This window comes from Aquarana catesbeiana, linkage group LG04, assembly GCF_042186555.1.
Source record: "Aquarana catesbeiana isolate 2022-GZ linkage group LG04, ASM4218655v1, whole genome shotgun sequence".
Classification (NCBI taxonomy): Eukaryota; Metazoa; Chordata; class Amphibia; order Anura; family Ranidae; genus Aquarana; species Aquarana catesbeiana.
In genome coordinates this window covers 141,663,954-141,679,673 of record NC_133327.1, presented here as the reverse complement: position 1 = coordinate 141,679,673, position 15,720 = coordinate 141,663,954, and the positions used below count along the sequence as shown (strand labels likewise).

Sequence of the window (15,720 nt, the reverse complement as noted above, 5' to 3'; positions counted from 1 at the left end):
AGCATAAACTGCGGGATGCTGCACAATTGAGTTTCAGCTGCCCCCGAGACCCTAATCTGCTCTAAACAACTTTCTAAACCTTCCCCTTGGTCTTCCTTTTCTTGTCAGGAAGCGGTAAACCAAAACAAGCATGTCCAGTTGCCGAAACCCGGGATCGAACCAGGGACCTTTAGATCTTCAGTCTAACGCTCTCCCAACTGAGCTATTTCGGCCTGTTGTGCTAACTGTTGCCTACAATTGTGAGGTACCATGTGCTGGTGTGCAGGGATGCTATTGATGAGTGAAATTTTTATGTCGTTGCATGTTGCCGGAAATGAAAACAGGCAGCAAGATCCTTGACTTTGTTCCAGGTGAAACTAAGCAACCACTCTGTTATGACCAACAGGCACATGGGAAGCGAAAGAATCAAACACGCACTAGCCTGATTAACAGGATAGACAAACAATCACACGTAGTGGGATCTTTGTTAAAACTACAACGCTTGCCGAAACCCGGGATCGAACCAGGGACCTTTAGATCTTCAGTCTAACGCTCTCCCAACTGAGCTATTTTGGCACACTGCAGTTTGTGTGACCAGAAGTCACGTGGCACCATGCGTCGACACGAAGGCATCATAGAGCCCTTAAAGGAGATTTATAGTCACAGCATTCACTTCTATTTTATAACATCAGCATTGTACCCGCAGTAAAAACAATAGTTATTTTTGACAATCAAATATAAGCTCGGTTCAAAAATCTCCTTTCATGTTGTGATTGTTGCCTGTCTGCTGGCCGTCTATTTCCAGAACTTCCTGGATTTCCAGCATAATTTGCAGTTTCTCCTCTGCTGTTTACTTTCAGTTTCTAAGGACTACACATGAAAAAAGTTCTACTTGCTTTCATCAAGTTGTCTAAGGCTAGCTTTGGGATTGTCATGACTTTTACTATCTTTCAAAGCCGGCTAGGTCTTGTTCCCACCGGTTTCATTGGTATATTGCAGGTGAGGGCTTCAAAAATGCAACATGCTGGACTTTATTTCCTGAGGTTCTGCAGCGCTATGAGTATTGGTGTAAAATCTTTTGACATGTCCTTGCACATTGACTGAGAAAAGCATAAACTGCGGGATGCTGCACAATTGAGTTTCAGCTGCCCCCGAGACCCTAATCTGCTCTAAACAACTTTCTAAACCTTCCCCTTGGTCTTCCTTTTCTTGTCAGGAAGCGGTAAACCAAAACAAGCATGTCCAGTTGCCGAAACCCGGGATCGAACCAGGGACCTTTAGATCTTCAGTCTAACGCTCTCCCAAATGAGCTATTTCGGCCTGTTGTGCTAACTGTTGCCTACAATTGTGAGGTACCATGTGCTGGTGTGCAGGGATGCTATTGATGAGTGAAATTTTTATGTCGTTGCATGTTGCCGGAAATGAAAACAGGCAGCAAGATCCTTGACTTTGTTCCAGGTGAAACTAAGCAACCACTCTGTTATGACCAACAGGCACATGGGAAGCGAAAGAATCAAACACGCACTAGCCTGATTAACAGGATAGACAAACAATCACACGTAGTGGGATCTTTGTTAAAACTACAACGCTTGCCGAAACCCGGGATCGAACCAGGGACCTTTAGATCTTCAGTCTAACGCTCTCCCAACTGAGCTATTTTGGCACACTGCAGTTTGTGTGACCAGAAGTCACGTGGCACCATGCGTCGACACGAAGGCATCATAGAGCCCTTAAAGGAGATTTATAGTCACAGCATTCACTTCTATTTTATAACATCAGCATTGTACCCGCAGTAAAAACAATAGTTATTTTTGACAATCAAATATAAGCTCGGTTCAAAAATCTCCTTTCATGTTGTGATTGTTGCCTGTCTGCTGGCCGTCTATTTCCAGAACTTCCTGGATTTCCAGCATAATTTGCAGTTTCTCCTCTGCTGTTTACTTTCAGTTTCTAAGGACTACACATGAAAAAAGTTCTACTTGCTTTCATCAAGTTGTCTAAGGCTAGCTTTGGGATTGTCATGACTTTTACTATCTTTCAAAGCCGGCTAGGTCTTGTTCCCACCGGTTTCATTGGTATATTGCAGGTGAGGGCTTCAAAAATGCAACATGCTGGACTTTATTTCCTGAGGTTCTGCAGCGCTATGAGTATTGGTGTAAAATCTTTTGACATGTCCTTGCACATTGACTGAGAAAAGCATAAAGAAAAGTCCAGTTGCCAAAACCCAGATCGAACCAGGGACCTTTAGATCTTCAGTCTAACGCTCTCCCAACTGAGCTATTTCGGCCTGTTGTGCTAACTGTTGCCTACAATTGTGAGGTACCATGTGCTGGTGTGCAGGGATGCTATTGATGAGTGAAATTTTTATGTCGTTGCATGTTGCCGGAAATGAAAACAGGCAGCAAGATCCTTGACTTTGTTCCAGGTGAAACTAAGCAACCACTCTGTTATGACCAACAGGCACATGGGAAGCGAAAGAATCAAACACGCACTAGCCTGATTAACAGGATAGACAAACAATCACACGTAGTGGGATCTTTGTTAAAACTACAACGCTTGCCGAAACCCGGGATCGAACCAGGGACCTTTAGATCTTCAGTCTAACGCTCTCCCAACTGAGCTATTTTGGCACACTGCAGTTTGCGTGACCAGAAGTCACGTGGCACCATGCGTCGACACGAAGGCATCATAGAGCCCTTAAAGGAGATTTATAGTCACAGCATTCACTTCTATTTTATAACATCAGCATTGTACCCGCAGTAAAAACAATAGTTATTTTTGACAATCAAATATAAGCTCGGTTCAAAAATCTCCTTTCATGTTGTGATTGTTGCCTGTCTGCTGGCCGTCTATTTCCAGAACTTCCTGGATTTCCAGCATAATTTGCAGTTTCTCCTCTGCTGTTTACTTTCAGTTTCTAAGGACTACACATCAAAAAAGTTCTACTTGCTTTCATCAAGTTGTCTAAGGCTAGCTTTGGGATTGTCATGACTTTTACTATCTTTCAAAGCCGGCTAGGTCTTGTTCCCACCGGTTTCATTGGTATATTGCAGGTGAGGGCTTCAAAAATGCAACATGCTGGACTTTATTTCCTGAGGTTCTGCAGCGCTATGAGTATTGGTGTAAAATCTTTTGACATGTCCTTGCACATTGACTGAGAAAAGCATAAACTGCGGGATGCTGCACAATTGAGTTTCAGCTGCCCCCGAGACCCTAATCTGCTCTAAACAACTTTCTAAACCTTCCCCTTGGTCTTCCTTTTCTTGTCAGGAAGCGGTAAACCAAAACAAGCATGTGCAGTTGCCGAAACCCGGGATCGAACCAGGGACCTTTAGATCTTCAGTCTAACGCTCTCCCAACTGAGCTATTTCGGCCTGTTGTGCTAACTGTTGCCTACAATTGTGAGGTACCATGTGCTGGTGTGCAGGGATGCTATTGATGAGTGAAATTTTTATGTCGTTGCATGTTGCCGGAAATGAAAACAGGCAGCAAGATCCTTGACTTTGTTCCAGGTGAAACTAAGCAACCACTCTGTTATGACCAACAGGCACATGGGAAGCGAAAGAATCAAACACGCACTAGCCTGATTAACAGGATAGACAAACAATCACACGTAGTGGGATCTTTGTTAAAACTACAACACTTGCCGAAACCCGGGATCGAACCAGGGACCTTTAGATCTTCAGTCTAACGCTCTCCCAACTGAGCTATTTTGGCACACTGCAGTTTGTGTGACCAGAAGTCACGTGGCACCATGCGTCGACACGAAGGCATCATAGAGCCCTTAAAGGAGATTTATAGTCACAGCATTCACTTCTATTTTATAACATCAGCATTGTACCCGCAGTAAAAACAATAGTTATTTTTGACAATCAAATATAAGCTCGGTTCAAAAATCTCCTTTCATGTTGTGATTGTTGCCTGTCTGCTGGCCGTCTATTTCCAGAACTTCCTGGATTTCCAGCATAATTTGCAGTTTCTCCTCTGCTGTTTACTTTCAGTTTCTAAGGACTACACATGAAAAAAGTTCTACTTGCTTTCATCAAGTTGTCTAAGGCTAGCTTTGGGATTGTCATGACTTTTACTATCTTTCAAAGCCGGCTAGGTCTTGTTCCCACCGGTTTCATTGGTATATTGCAGGTGAGGGCTTCAAAAATGCAACATGCTGGACTTTATTTCCTGAGGTTCTGCAGCGCTATGAGTATTGGTGTAAAATCTTTTGACATGTCCTTGCACATTGACTGAGAAAAGCATAAACTGCGGGATGCTGCACAATTGAGTTTCAGCTGCCCCCGAGACCCTAATCTGCTCTAAACAACTTTCTAAACCTTCCCCTTGGTCTTCCTTTTCTTGTCAGGAAGCGGTAAACCAAAACAAGCATGTCCAGTTGCCGAAACCCGGGATCGAACCAGGGACCTTTAGATCTTCAGTCTAACGCTCTCCCAACTGAGCTATTTCGGCCTGTTGTGCTAACTGTTGCCTACAATTGTGAGGTACCATGTGCTGGTGTGCAGGGATGCTATTGATGAGTGAAATTTTTATGTCGTTGCATGTTGCCGGAAATGAAAACAGGCAGCAAGATCCTTGACTTTGTTCCAGGTGAAACTAAGCAACCACTCTGTTATGACCAACAGGCACATGGGAAGCGAAAGAATCAAACGCGCACTAGCCTGATTAACAGGATAGACAAACAATCACACGTAGTGGGATCTTTGTTAAAACTACAACGCTTGCCGAAACCCGGGATCGAACCAGGGACCTTTAGATCTTCAGTCTAACGCTCTCCCAACTGAGCTATTTTGGCACACTGCAGTTTGTGTGACCAGAAGTCACGTGGCACCATGCGTCGACACGAAGGCATCATAGAGCCCTTAAAGGAGATTTATAGTCACAGCATTCACTTCTATTTTATAACATCAGCATTGTACCCGCAGTAAAAACAATAGTTATTTTTGACAATCAAATATAAGCTCGGTTCAAAAATCTCCTTTCATGTTGTGATTGTTGCCTGTCTGCTGGCCGTCTATTTCCAGAACTTCCTGGATTTCCAGCATAATTTGCAGTTTCTCCTCTGCTGTTTACTTTCAGTTTCTAAGGACTACACATCAAAAAAGTTCTACTTGCTTTCATCAAGTTGTCTAAGGCTAGCTTTGGGATTGTCATGACTTTTACTATCTTTCAAAGCCGGCTAGGTCTTGTTCCCACCGGTTTCATTGGTATATTGCAGGTGAGGGCTTCAAAAATGCAACATGCTGGACTTTATTTCCTGAGGTTCTGCAGCGCTATGAGTATTGGTGTAAAATCTTTTGACATGTCCTTGCACATTGACTGAGAAAAGCATAAACTGCGGGATGCTGCACAATTGAGTTTCAGCTGCCCCCGAGACCCTAATCTGCTCTGAACAACTTTCTAAACCTTCCCCTTGGTCTTCCTTTTCTTGTCAGGAAGCAGTAAACCAAAACAAGCATGTCCAGTTGCCGAAACCCGGGATCGAACCAGGGACCTTTAGATCTTCAGTCTAACGCTCTCCCAACTGAGCTATTTCGGCCTGTTGTGCTAACTGTTGCCTACAATTGTGAGGTACCATGTGCTGGTGTGCAGGGATGCTATTGATGAGTGAAATTTTTATGTCGTTGCATGTTGCCGGAAATGAAAACAGGCAGCAAGATCCTTGACTTTGTTCCAGGTGAAACTAAGCAACCACTCTGTTATGACCAACAGGCACATGGGAAGCGAAAGAATCAAACACGCACTAGCCTGATTAACAGGATAGACAAACAATCACACGTAGTGGGATCTTTGTTAAAACTACAACGCTTGCCGAAACCCGGGATCGAACCAGGGACCTTTAGATCTTCAGTCTAACGCTCTCCCAACTGAGCTATTTTGGCACACTGCAGTTTGTGTGACCAGAAGTCACGTGGCACCATGCGTCGACACGAAGGCATCATAGAGCCCTTAAAGGAGATTTATAGTCACAGCATTCACTTCTATTTTATAACATCAGCATTGTACCCGCAGTAAAAACAATAGTTATTTTTGACAATCAAATATAAGCTCGGTTCAAAAATCTCCTTTCATGTTGTGATTGTTGCCTGTCTGCTGGCCGTCTATTTCCAGAACTTCCTGGATTTCCAGCATAATTTGCAGTTTCTCCTCTGCTGTTTACTTTCAGTTTCTAAGGACTACACATGAAAAAAGTTCTACTTGCTTTCATCAAGTTGTCTAAGGCTAGCTTTGGGATTGTCATGACTTTTACTATCTTTCAAAGCCGGCTAGGTCTTGTTCCCACCGGTTTCATTGGTATATTGCAGGTGAGGGCTTCAAAAATGCAACATGCTGGACTTTATTTCCTGAGGTTCTGCAGCGCTATGAGTATTGGTGTAAAATCTTTTGACATGTCCTTGCACATTGACTGAGAAAAGCATAAACTGCGGGATGCTGCACAATTGAGTTTCAGCTGCCCCCGAGACCCTAATCTGCTCTAAACAACTTTCTAAACCTTCCCCTTGGTCTTCCTTTTCTTGTCAGGAAGCGGTAAACCAAAACAAGCATGTCCAGTTGCCGAAACCCGGGATCGAACCAGGGACCTTTAGATCTTCAGTCTAACGCTCTCCCAACTGAGCTATTTCGGCCTGTTGTGCTAACTGTTGCCTACAATTGTGAGGTACCATGTGCTGGTGTGCAGGGATGCTATTGATGAGTGAAATTTTTATGTCGTTGCATGTTGCCAGAAATGAAAACAGGCAGCAAGATCCTTGACTTTGTTCCAGGTGAAACTAAGCAACCACTCTGTTATGACCAACAGGCACATGGGAAGCGAAAGAATCAAACACGCACTAGCCTGATTAACAGGATAGACAAACAATCACACAACGCTTGCCGAAACCCGGGATCGAACCAGGGACCTTTAGATCTTCAGTCTAACGCTCTCCCAACTGAGCTATTTTGGCACACTGCAGTTTGTGTGACCAGAAGTCACGTGGCACCATGCGTCGACACGAAGGCATCATAGAGCCCTTAAAGGAGATTTATAGTCACAGCATTCACTTCTATTTTATAACATCAGCATTGTACCCGCAGTAAAAACAATAGTTATTTTTGACAATCAAATATAAGCTCGGTTCAAAAATCTCCTTTCATGTTGTGATTGTTGCCTGTCTGCTGGCCGTCTATTTCCAGAACTTCCTGGATTTCCAGCATAATTTGCAGTTTCTCCTCTGCTGTTTACTTTCAGTTTCTAAGGACTACACATGAAAAAAGTTCTACTTGCTTTCATCAAGTTGTCTAAGGCTAGCTTTGGGATTGTCATGACTTTTACTATCTTTCAAAGCCGGCTAGGTCTTGTTCCCACCGGTTTCATTGGTATATTGCAGGTGAGGGCTTCAAAAATGCAACATGCTGGACTTTATTTCCTGAGGTTCTGCAGCGCTATGAGTATTGGTGTAAAATCTTTTGACATGTCCTTGCACATTGACTGAGAAAAGCATAAACTGCGGGATGCTGCACAATTGAGTTTCAGCTGCCCCCGAGACCCTAATCTGCTCTAAACAACTTTCTAAACCTTCCCCTTGGTCTTCCTTTTCTTGTCAGGAAGCGGTAAACCAAAACAAGCATGTCCAGTTGCCGAAACCCGGGATCGAACCAGGGACCTTTAGATTTTCAGTCTAACGCTCTCCCAACTGAGCTATTTCGGCCTGTTGTGCTAACTGTTGCCTACAATTGTGAGGTACCATGTGCTGGTGTGCAGGGATGCTATTGATGAGTGAAATTTTTATGTCGTTGCATGTTGCCGGAAATGAAAACAGGCAGCAAGATCCTTGACTTTGTTCCAGGTGAAACTAAGCAACCACTCTGTTATGACCAACAGGCACATGGGAAGCGAAAGAATCAAACACGCACTAGCCTGATTAACAGGATAGACAAACAATCACACGTAGTGGGATCTTTGTTAAAACTACAACGCTTGCCAAAACCCAGGATCGAACCAGGGACCTTTAGATCTTCAGTCTAACGCTCTCCCAACTGAGCTATTTTGGCACACTGCAGTTTGTGTGACCAGAAGTCACGTGGCACCATGCGTCGACACGAAGGCATCATAGAGCCCTTAAAGGAGATTTATAGTCACAGCATTCACTTCTGTTTTATAACATCAGCATTGTACCCGCAGTAAAAACAATAGTTATTTTTGACAATCAAATATAAGCTCGGTTCAAAAATCTCCTTTCATGTTGTGATTGTTGCCTGTCTGCTGGCCGTCTATTTCCAGAACTTCCTGGATTTCCAGCATAATTTGCAGTTTCTCCTCTGCTGTTTACTTTCAGTTTCTAAGGACTACACATCAAAAAAGTTCTACTTGCTTTCATCAAGTTGTCTAAGGCTAGCTTTGGGATTGTCATGACTTTTACTATCTTTCAAAGCCGGCTAGGTCTTGTTCCCACCGGTTTCATTGGTATATTGCAGGTGAGGGCTTCAAAAATGCAACATGCTGGACTTTATTTCCTGAGGTTCTGCAGCACTATGAGTATTGGTGTAAAATCTTTTGACATGTCCTTGCACATTGACTGAGAAAAGCATAAACTGCGGGATGCTGCACAATTGAGTTTCAGCTGCCCCCGAGACCCTAATCTGCTCTAAACAACTTTCTAAACCTTCCCCTTGGTCTTCCTTTTCTTGTCAGGAAGCGGTAAACCAAAACAAGCATGTCCAGTTGCCGAAACCCGGGATCGAACCAGGGACCTTTAGATCTTCAGTCTAATGCTCTCCCAACTGAGCTATTTCGGCCTGTTGTGCTAACTGTTGCCTACAATTGTGAGGTACCATGTGCTGGTGTGCAGGGATGCTATTGATGAGTGAAATTTTTATGTCGTTGCATGTTGCCGGAAATGAAAACAGGCAGCAAGATCCTTGACTTTGTTCCAGGTGAAACTAAGCAACCACTCTGTTATGACCAACAGGCACATGGGAAGCGAAAGAATCAAACACGCACTAGCCTGATTAACAGGATAGACAAACAATCACACGTAGTGGGATCTTTGTTAAAACTACAACGCTTGCCGAAACCCGGGATCGAACCAGGGACCTTTAGATCTTCAGTCTAACGCTCTCCCAACTGAGCTATTTTGGCACACTGCAGTTTGTGTGACCAGAAGTCACGTGGCACCATGCGTCGACACGAAGGCATCATAGAGCCCTTAAAGGAGATTTATAGTCACAGCATTCACTTCTATTTTATAACATCAGCATTGTACCCGCAGTAAAAACAATAGTTATTTTTGACAATCAAATATAAGCTCGGTTCAAAAATCTCCTTTCATGTTGTGATTGTTGCCTGTCTGCTGGCCGTCTATTTCCAGAACTTCCTGGATTTCCAGCATAATTTGCAGTTTCTCCTCTGCTGTTTACTTTCAGTTTCTAAGGACTACACATCAAAAAAGTTCTACTTGCTTTCATCAAGTTGTCTAAGGCTAGCTTTGGGATTGTCATGACTTTTACTATCTTTCAAAGCCGGCTAGGTCTTGTTCCCACCGGTTTCATTGGTATATTGCAGGTGAGGGCTTCAAAAATGCAACATGCTGGACTTTATTTCCTGAGGTTCTGCAGCGCTATGAGTATTGGTGTAAAATCTTTTGACATGTCCTTGCACATTGACTGAGAAAAGCATAAACTGCGGGATGCTGCACAATTGAGTTTCAGCTGCCCCCGAGACCCTAATCTGCTCTAAACAACTTTCTAAACCTTCCCCTTGGTCTTCCTTTTCTTGTCAGGAAGCGGTAAACCAAAACAAGCATGTCCAGTTGCCGAAACCCGGGATCGAACCAGGGACCTTTAGATCTTCAGTCTAACGCTCTCCCAACTGAGCTATTTCGGCCTGTTGTGCTAACTGTTGCCTACAATTGTGAGGTACCATGTGCTGGTGTGCAGGGATGCTATTGATGAGTGAAATTTTTATGTCGTTGCATGTTGCCGGAAATGAAAACAGGCAGCAAGATCCTTGACTTTGTTCCAGGTGAAACTAAGCAACCACTCTGTTATGACCAACAGGCACATGGGAAGCGAAAGAATCAAACACGCACTAGCCTGATTAACAGGATAGACAAACAATCACACGTAGTGGGATCTTTGTTAAAACTACAACGCTTGCCGAAACCCGGGATCGAACCAGGGACCTTTAGATCTTCAGTCTAACGCTCTCCCAACTGAGCTATTTTGGCACACTGCAGTTTGTGTGACCAGAAGTCACGTGGCACCATGCGTCGACACGAAGGCATCATAGAGCCCTTAAAGGAGATTTATAGTCACAGCATTCACTTCTATTTTATAACATCAGCATTGTACCCGCAGTAAAAACAATAGTTATTTTTGACAATCAAATATAAGCTCGGTTCAAAAATCTCCTTTCATGTTGTGATTGTTGCCTGTCTGCTGGCCGTCTATTTCCAGAACTTCCTGGATTTCCAGCATAATTTGCAGTTTCTCCTCTGCTGTTTACTTTCAGTTTCTAAGGACTACACATCAAAAAAGTTCTACTTGCTTTCATCAAGTTGTCTAAGGCTAGCTTTGGGATTGTCATGACTTTTACTATCTTTCAAAGCCGGCTAGGTCTTGTTCCCACCGGTTTCATTGGTATATTGCAGGTGAGGGCTTCAAAAATGCAACATGCTGGACTTTATTTCCTGAGGTTCTGCAGCGCTATGAGTATTGGTGTAAAATCTTTTGACATGTCCTTGCACATTGACTGAGAAAAGCATAAACTGCGGGATGCTGCACAATTGAGTTTCAGCTGCCCCCGAGACCCTAATCTGCTCTAAACAACTTTCTAAACCTTCCCCTTGGTCTTCCTTTTCTTGTCAGGAAGCGGTAAACCAAAACAAGCATGTCCAGTTGCCGAAACCCGGGATCGAACCAGGGACCTTTAGATCTTCAGTCTAACGCTCTCCCAACTGAGCTATTTCGGCCTGTTGTGCTAACTGTTGCCTACAATTGTGAGGTACCATGTGCTGGTGTGCAGGGATGCTATTGATGAGTGAAATTTTTATGTCGTTGCATGTTGCCGGAAATGAAAACAGGCAGCAAGATCCTTGACTTTGTTCCAGGTGAAACTAAGCAACCACTCTGTTATAACCAACAGGCACATGGGAAGCGAAAGAATCAAACGCGCACTAGCCTGATTAACAGGATAGACAAACAATCACACGTAGTGGGATCTTTGTTAAAACTACAACGCTTGCCGAAACCCGGGATCGAACCAGGGACCTTTAGATCTTCAGTCTAACACTCTCCCAACTGAGCTATTTTGGCACACTGCAGTTTGTGTGACCAGAAGTCACGTGGCACCATGCGTCGACACGAAGGCATCATAGAGCCCTTAAAGGAGATTTATAGTCACAGCATTCACTTCTATTTTATAACATCAGCATTGTACCCGCAGTAAAAACAATAGTTATTTTTGACAATCAAATATAAGCTCGGTTCAAAAATCTCCTTTCATGTTGTGATTGTTGCCTGTCTGCTGGCCGTCTATTTCCAGAACTTCCTGGATTTCCAGCATAATTTGCAGTTTCTCCTCTGCTGTTTACTTTCAGTTTCTAAGGACTACACATGAAAAAAGTTCTACTTGCTTTCATCAAGTTGTCTAAGGCTAGCTTTGGGATTGTCATGACTTTTACTATCTTTCAAAGCCGGCTAGGTCTTGTTCCCACCGGTTTCATTGGTATATTGCAGGTGAGGGCTTCAAAAATGCAACATGCTGGACTTTATTTCCTGAGGTTCTGCAGCGCTATGAGTATTGGTGTAAAATCTTTTGACATGTCCTTGCACATTGACTGAGAAAAGCATAAACTGCGGGATGCTGCACAATTGAGTTTCAGCTGCCCCCGAGACCCTAATCTGCTCTAAACAACTTTCTAAACCTTCCCCTTGGTCTTCCTTTTCTTGTCAGGAAGCGGTAAACCAAAACAAGCATGTCCAGTTGCCGAAACCCGGGATCGAACCAGGGACCTTTAGATCTTCAGTCTAACGCTCCCCCAACTGAGCTATTTCAGCCTGTTGTGCTAACCGTTGCCTACAATTGTGAGGTACCATGTGCTGGTGTGCAGGGATGCTATTGATGAGTGAAATTTTTATGTCGTTGCATGTTGCCGGAAATGAAAACAGGCAGCAAGATCCTTGACTTTGTTCCAGGTGAAACTAAGCAACCACTCTGTTATGACCAACAGGCACATGGGAAGCGAAAGAATCAAACACGCACTAGCCTGATTAACAGGATAGACAAACAATCACACGTAGTGGGATCTTTGTTAAAACTACAACGCTTGCCGAAACCCGGGATCGAACCAGGGACCTTTAGATCTTCAGTCTAACGCTCTCCCAACTGAGCTATTTTGGCACACTGCAGTTTGTGTGACCAGAAGTCACGTGGCACCATGCGTCGACACGAAGGCATCATAGAGCCCTTAAAGGAGATTTATAGTCACAGCATTCACTTCTATTTTATAACATCAGCATTGTACCCGCAGTAAAAACAATAGTTATTTTTGACAATCAAATATAAGCTCGGTTCAAAAATCTCCTTTCATGTTGTGATTGTTGCCTGTCTGCTGGCCGTCTATTTCCAGAACTTCCTGGATTTCCAGCATAATTTGCAGTTTCTCCTCTGCTGTTTACTTTCAGTTTCTAAGGACTACACATGAAAAAAGTTCTACTTGCTTTCATCAAGTTGTCTAAGGCTAGCTTTGGGATTGTCATGACTTTTACTATCTTTCAAAGCCGGCTAGGTCTTGTTCCCACCGGTTTCATTGGTATATTGCAGGTGAGGGCTTCAAAAATGCAACATGCTGGACTTTATTTCCTGAGGTTCTGCAGCGCTATGAGTATTGGTGTAAAATCTTTTGACATGTCCTTGCACATTGACTGAGAAAAGCATAAACTGCGGGATGCTGCACAATTGAGTTTCAGCTGCCCCCGAGACCCTAATCTGCTCTAAACAACTTTCTAAACCTTCCCCTTGGTCTTCCTTTTCTTGTCAGGAAGCGGTAAACCAAAACAAGCATGTCCAGTTGCCGAAACCCGGGATCGAACCAGGGACCTTTAGATCTTCAGTCTAACGCTCTCCCAACTGAGCTATTTCGGCCTGTTGTGCTAACTGTTGCCTACAATTGTGAGGTACCATGTGCTGGTGTGCAGGGATGCTATTGATGAGTGAAATTTTTATGTCGTTGCATGTTGCCGGAAATGAAAACAGGCAGCAAGATCCTTGACTTTGTTCCAGGTGAAACTAAGCAACCACTCTGTTATGACCAACAGGCACATGGGAAGCGAAAGAATCAAACACGCACTAGCCTGATTAACAGGATAGACAAACAATCACACGTAGTGGGATCTTTGTTAAAACTACAACGCTTGCCGAAACCCGGGATCGAACCAGGGACCTTTAGATCTTCAGTCTAACGCTCTCCCAACTGAGCTATTTTGGCACACTGCAGTTTGTGTGACCAGAAGTCACGTGGCACCATGCGTCGACACGAAGGCATCATAGAGCCCTTAAAGGAGATTTATAGTCACAGCATTCACTTCTATTTTATAACATCAGCATTGTACCCGCAGTAAAAACAATAGTTATTTTTGACAATCAAATATAAGCTCGGTTCAAAAATCTCCTTTCATGTTGTGATTGTTGCCTGTCTGCTGGCCGTCTATTTCCAGAACTTCCTGGATTTCCAGCATAATTTGCAGTTTCTCCTCTGCTGTTTACTTTCAGTTTCTAAGGACTACACATGAAAAAAGTTCTACTTGCTTTCATCAAGTTGTCTAAGGCTAGCTTTGGGATTGTCATGACTTTTACTATCTTTCAAAGCCGGCTAGGTCTTGTTCCCACCGGTTTCATTGGTATATTGCAGGTGAGGGCTTCAAAAATGCAACATGCTGGACTTTATTTCCTGAGGTTCTGCAGCGCTATGAGTATTGGTGTAAAATCTTTTGACATGTCCTTGCACATTGACTGAGAAAAGCATAAACTGCGGGATGCTGCACAATTGAGTTTCAGCTGCCCCCGAGACCCTAATCTGCTCTAAACAACTTTCTAAACCTTCCCCTTGGTCTTCCTTTTCTTGTCAGGAAGCGGTAAACCAAAACAAGCATGTCCAGTTGCCGAAACCCGGGATCGAACCAGGGACCTTTAGATCTTCAGTCTAACGCTCTCCCAACTGAGCTATTTCGGCCTGTTGTGCTAACTGTTGCCTACAATTGTGAGGTACCATGTGCTGGTGTGCAGGGATGCTATTGATGAGTGAAATTTTTATGTCGTTGCATGTTGCCGGAAATGAAAACAGGCAGCAAGATCCTTGACTTTGTTCCAGGTGAAACTAAGCAACCACTCTGTTATGACCAACAGGCACATGGGAAGCGAAAGAATCAAACACGCACTAGCCTGATTAACAGGATAGACAAACAATCACACGTAGTGGGATCTTTGTTAAAACTACAACGCTTGCCGAAACCCGGGATCGAACCAGGGACCTTTAGATCTTCAGTCTAACGCTCTCCCAACTGAGCTATTTTGGCACACTGCAGTTTGTGTGACCAGAAGTCACGTGGCACCATGCGTCGACACGAAGGCATCATAGAGCCCTTAAAGGAGATTTATAGTCACAGCATTCACTTCTATTTTATAACATCAGCATTGTACCCGCAGTAAAAACAATAGTTATTTTTGACAATCAAATATAAGCTCGGTTCAAAAATCTCCTTTCATGTTGTGATTGTTGCCTGTCTGCTGGCCGTCTATTTCCAGAACTTCCTGGATTTCCAGCATAATTTGCAGTTTCTCCTCTGCTGTTTACTTTCAGTTTCTAAGGACTACACATGAAAAAAGTTCTACTTGCTTTCATCAAGTTGTCTAAGGCTAGCTTTGGGATTGTCATGACTTTTACTATCTTTCAAAGCCGGCTAGGTCTTGTTCCCACCGGTTTCATTGGTATATTGCAGGTGAGGGCTTCAAAAATGCAACATGCTGGACTTTATTTCCTGAGGTTCTGCAGCGCTATGAGTATTGGTGTAAAATCTTTTGACATGTCCTTGCACATTGACTGAGAAAAGCATAAACTGCGGGATGCTGCACAATTGAGTTTCAGCTGCCCCCGAGACCCTAATCTGCTCTAAACAACTTTCTAAACCTTCCCCTTGGTCTTCCTTTTCTTGTCAGGAAGCGGTAAACCAAAACAAGCATGTCCAGTTGCCGAAACCCGGGATCGAACCAGGGACCTTTAGATCTTCAGTCTAACGCTCTCCCAACTGAGCTATTTCAGCCTGTTGTGCTAACTGTTGCCTACAATTGTGAGGTACCATGTGCTGGTGTGCAGGGATGCTATTGATGAGTGAAATTTTTATGTCGTTGCATGTTGCCGGAAATGAAAACAGGCAGCAAGATCCTTGACTTTGTTCCAGGTGAAACTAAGCAACCACTCTGTTATGACCAACAGGCACATGGGAAGCGAAAGAATCAAACACGCACTAGCCTGATTAACAGGATAGACAAACAATCACACGTAGTGGGATCTTTGTTAAAACTACAACGCTTGCCGAAACCCGGGATCGAACCAGGGACCTTTAGATCTTCAGTCTAACGCTCTCCCAACTGAGCTATTTTGGCACACTGCAGTTTGTGTGACCAGAAGTCACGTGGCACCATGCGTCGACACGAAGGCATCATAGAGCCCTTAAAGGAGATTTATAGTCACAGCA

At 43.8% G+C, this 15,720-nt stretch overlaps 29 non-coding genes across 29 annotated transcripts; all 29 read right to left on the bottom strand.

Annotated features, from left to right (window-relative positions):
- Window positions 1–139: 139 nt before the first annotated feature.
- Window positions 140–212, bottom strand: TRNAF-GAA (transfer RNA phenylalanine (anticodon GAA)). Its single transcript has one exon. It is a non-coding gene; the product is annotated as a tRNA-Phe (tRNA).
- A 270-nt stretch (window positions 213–482) lies between these two features.
- TRNAF-GAA (transfer RNA phenylalanine (anticodon GAA)) lies at window positions 483–555 on the bottom strand. The gene has a single exon. It is a non-coding gene; the product is annotated as a tRNA-Phe (tRNA).
- Window positions 556–1,226: 671 nt separating this feature from the next.
- On the bottom strand, window positions 1,227–1,299 carry TRNAF-GAA (transfer RNA phenylalanine (anticodon GAA)). Its single transcript has one exon. It is a non-coding gene; the product is annotated as a tRNA-Phe (tRNA).
- Window positions 1,300–1,569: 270 nt separating this feature from the next.
- TRNAF-GAA (transfer RNA phenylalanine (anticodon GAA)) lies at window positions 1,570–1,642 on the bottom strand. Its single transcript has one exon. It is a non-coding gene; the product is annotated as a tRNA-Phe (tRNA).
- Window positions 1,643–2,536: 894 nt separating this feature from the next.
- On the bottom strand, window positions 2,537–2,609 carry TRNAF-GAA (transfer RNA phenylalanine (anticodon GAA)). The gene has a single exon. It is a non-coding gene; the product is annotated as a tRNA-Phe (tRNA).
- A 671-nt stretch (window positions 2,610–3,280) lies between these two features.
- Window positions 3,281–3,353, bottom strand: TRNAF-GAA (transfer RNA phenylalanine (anticodon GAA)). The gene has a single exon. It is a non-coding gene; the product is annotated as a tRNA-Phe (tRNA).
- A 270-nt stretch (window positions 3,354–3,623) lies between these two features.
- Window positions 3,624–3,696, bottom strand: TRNAF-GAA (transfer RNA phenylalanine (anticodon GAA)). Its single transcript has one exon. It is a non-coding gene; the product is annotated as a tRNA-Phe (tRNA).
- Window positions 3,697–4,367: 671 nt separating this feature from the next.
- Window positions 4,368–4,440, bottom strand: TRNAF-GAA (transfer RNA phenylalanine (anticodon GAA)). Its single transcript has one exon. It is a non-coding gene; the product is annotated as a tRNA-Phe (tRNA).
- A 270-nt stretch (window positions 4,441–4,710) lies between these two features.
- On the bottom strand, window positions 4,711–4,783 carry TRNAF-GAA (transfer RNA phenylalanine (anticodon GAA)). Its single transcript has one exon. It is a non-coding gene; the product is annotated as a tRNA-Phe (tRNA).
- A 671-nt stretch (window positions 4,784–5,454) lies between these two features.
- Window positions 5,455–5,527, bottom strand: TRNAF-GAA (transfer RNA phenylalanine (anticodon GAA)). Its single transcript has one exon. It is a non-coding gene; the product is annotated as a tRNA-Phe (tRNA).
- Window positions 5,528–5,797: 270 nt separating this feature from the next.
- On the bottom strand, window positions 5,798–5,870 carry TRNAF-GAA (transfer RNA phenylalanine (anticodon GAA)). The gene has a single exon. It is a non-coding gene; the product is annotated as a tRNA-Phe (tRNA).
- A 671-nt stretch (window positions 5,871–6,541) lies between these two features.
- Window positions 6,542–6,614, bottom strand: TRNAF-GAA (transfer RNA phenylalanine (anticodon GAA)). The gene has a single exon. It is a non-coding gene; the product is annotated as a tRNA-Phe (tRNA).
- Window positions 6,615–6,859: 245 nt separating this feature from the next.
- TRNAF-GAA (transfer RNA phenylalanine (anticodon GAA)) lies at window positions 6,860–6,932 on the bottom strand. Its single transcript has one exon. It is a non-coding gene; the product is annotated as a tRNA-Phe (tRNA).
- A 671-nt stretch (window positions 6,933–7,603) lies between these two features.
- TRNAF-GAA (transfer RNA phenylalanine (anticodon GAA)) lies at window positions 7,604–7,676 on the bottom strand. The gene has a single exon. It is a non-coding gene; the product is annotated as a tRNA-Phe (tRNA).
- Window positions 7,677–7,946: 270 nt separating this feature from the next.
- TRNAF-GAA (transfer RNA phenylalanine (anticodon GAA)) lies at window positions 7,947–8,019 on the bottom strand. Its single transcript has one exon. It is a non-coding gene; the product is annotated as a tRNA-Phe (tRNA).
- Window positions 8,020–8,690: 671 nt separating this feature from the next.
- Window positions 8,691–8,763, bottom strand: TRNAF-GAA (transfer RNA phenylalanine (anticodon GAA)). Its single transcript has one exon. It is a non-coding gene; the product is annotated as a tRNA-Phe (tRNA).
- Window positions 8,764–9,033: 270 nt separating this feature from the next.
- Window positions 9,034–9,106, bottom strand: TRNAF-GAA (transfer RNA phenylalanine (anticodon GAA)). Its single transcript has one exon. It is a non-coding gene; the product is annotated as a tRNA-Phe (tRNA).
- Window positions 9,107–9,777: 671 nt separating this feature from the next.
- TRNAF-GAA (transfer RNA phenylalanine (anticodon GAA)) lies at window positions 9,778–9,850 on the bottom strand. Its single transcript has one exon. It is a non-coding gene; the product is annotated as a tRNA-Phe (tRNA).
- A 270-nt stretch (window positions 9,851–10,120) lies between these two features.
- On the bottom strand, window positions 10,121–10,193 carry TRNAF-GAA (transfer RNA phenylalanine (anticodon GAA)). Its single transcript has one exon. It is a non-coding gene; the product is annotated as a tRNA-Phe (tRNA).
- A 671-nt stretch (window positions 10,194–10,864) lies between these two features.
- On the bottom strand, window positions 10,865–10,937 carry TRNAF-GAA (transfer RNA phenylalanine (anticodon GAA)). The gene has a single exon. It is a non-coding gene; the product is annotated as a tRNA-Phe (tRNA).
- Window positions 10,938–11,207: 270 nt separating this feature from the next.
- TRNAF-GAA (transfer RNA phenylalanine (anticodon GAA)) lies at window positions 11,208–11,280 on the bottom strand. Its single transcript has one exon. It is a non-coding gene; the product is annotated as a tRNA-Phe (tRNA).
- A 671-nt stretch (window positions 11,281–11,951) lies between these two features.
- Window positions 11,952–12,024, bottom strand: TRNAF-GAA (transfer RNA phenylalanine (anticodon GAA)). Its single transcript has one exon. It is a non-coding gene; the product is annotated as a tRNA-Phe (tRNA).
- A 270-nt stretch (window positions 12,025–12,294) lies between these two features.
- TRNAF-GAA (transfer RNA phenylalanine (anticodon GAA)) lies at window positions 12,295–12,367 on the bottom strand. The gene has a single exon. It is a non-coding gene; the product is annotated as a tRNA-Phe (tRNA).
- A 671-nt stretch (window positions 12,368–13,038) lies between these two features.
- TRNAF-GAA (transfer RNA phenylalanine (anticodon GAA)) lies at window positions 13,039–13,111 on the bottom strand. Its single transcript has one exon. It is a non-coding gene; the product is annotated as a tRNA-Phe (tRNA).
- A 270-nt stretch (window positions 13,112–13,381) lies between these two features.
- Window positions 13,382–13,454, bottom strand: TRNAF-GAA (transfer RNA phenylalanine (anticodon GAA)). The gene has a single exon. It is a non-coding gene; the product is annotated as a tRNA-Phe (tRNA).
- A 671-nt stretch (window positions 13,455–14,125) lies between these two features.
- TRNAF-GAA (transfer RNA phenylalanine (anticodon GAA)) lies at window positions 14,126–14,198 on the bottom strand. The gene has a single exon. It is a non-coding gene; the product is annotated as a tRNA-Phe (tRNA).
- A 270-nt stretch (window positions 14,199–14,468) lies between these two features.
- TRNAF-GAA (transfer RNA phenylalanine (anticodon GAA)) lies at window positions 14,469–14,541 on the bottom strand. Its single transcript has one exon. It is a non-coding gene; the product is annotated as a tRNA-Phe (tRNA).
- Window positions 14,542–15,212: 671 nt separating this feature from the next.
- On the bottom strand, window positions 15,213–15,285 carry TRNAF-GAA (transfer RNA phenylalanine (anticodon GAA)). Its single transcript has one exon. It is a non-coding gene; the product is annotated as a tRNA-Phe (tRNA).
- Window positions 15,286–15,555: 270 nt separating this feature from the next.
- TRNAF-GAA (transfer RNA phenylalanine (anticodon GAA)) lies at window positions 15,556–15,628 on the bottom strand. The gene has a single exon. It is a non-coding gene; the product is annotated as a tRNA-Phe (tRNA).
- Window positions 15,629–15,720: the final 92 nt, after the last annotated feature.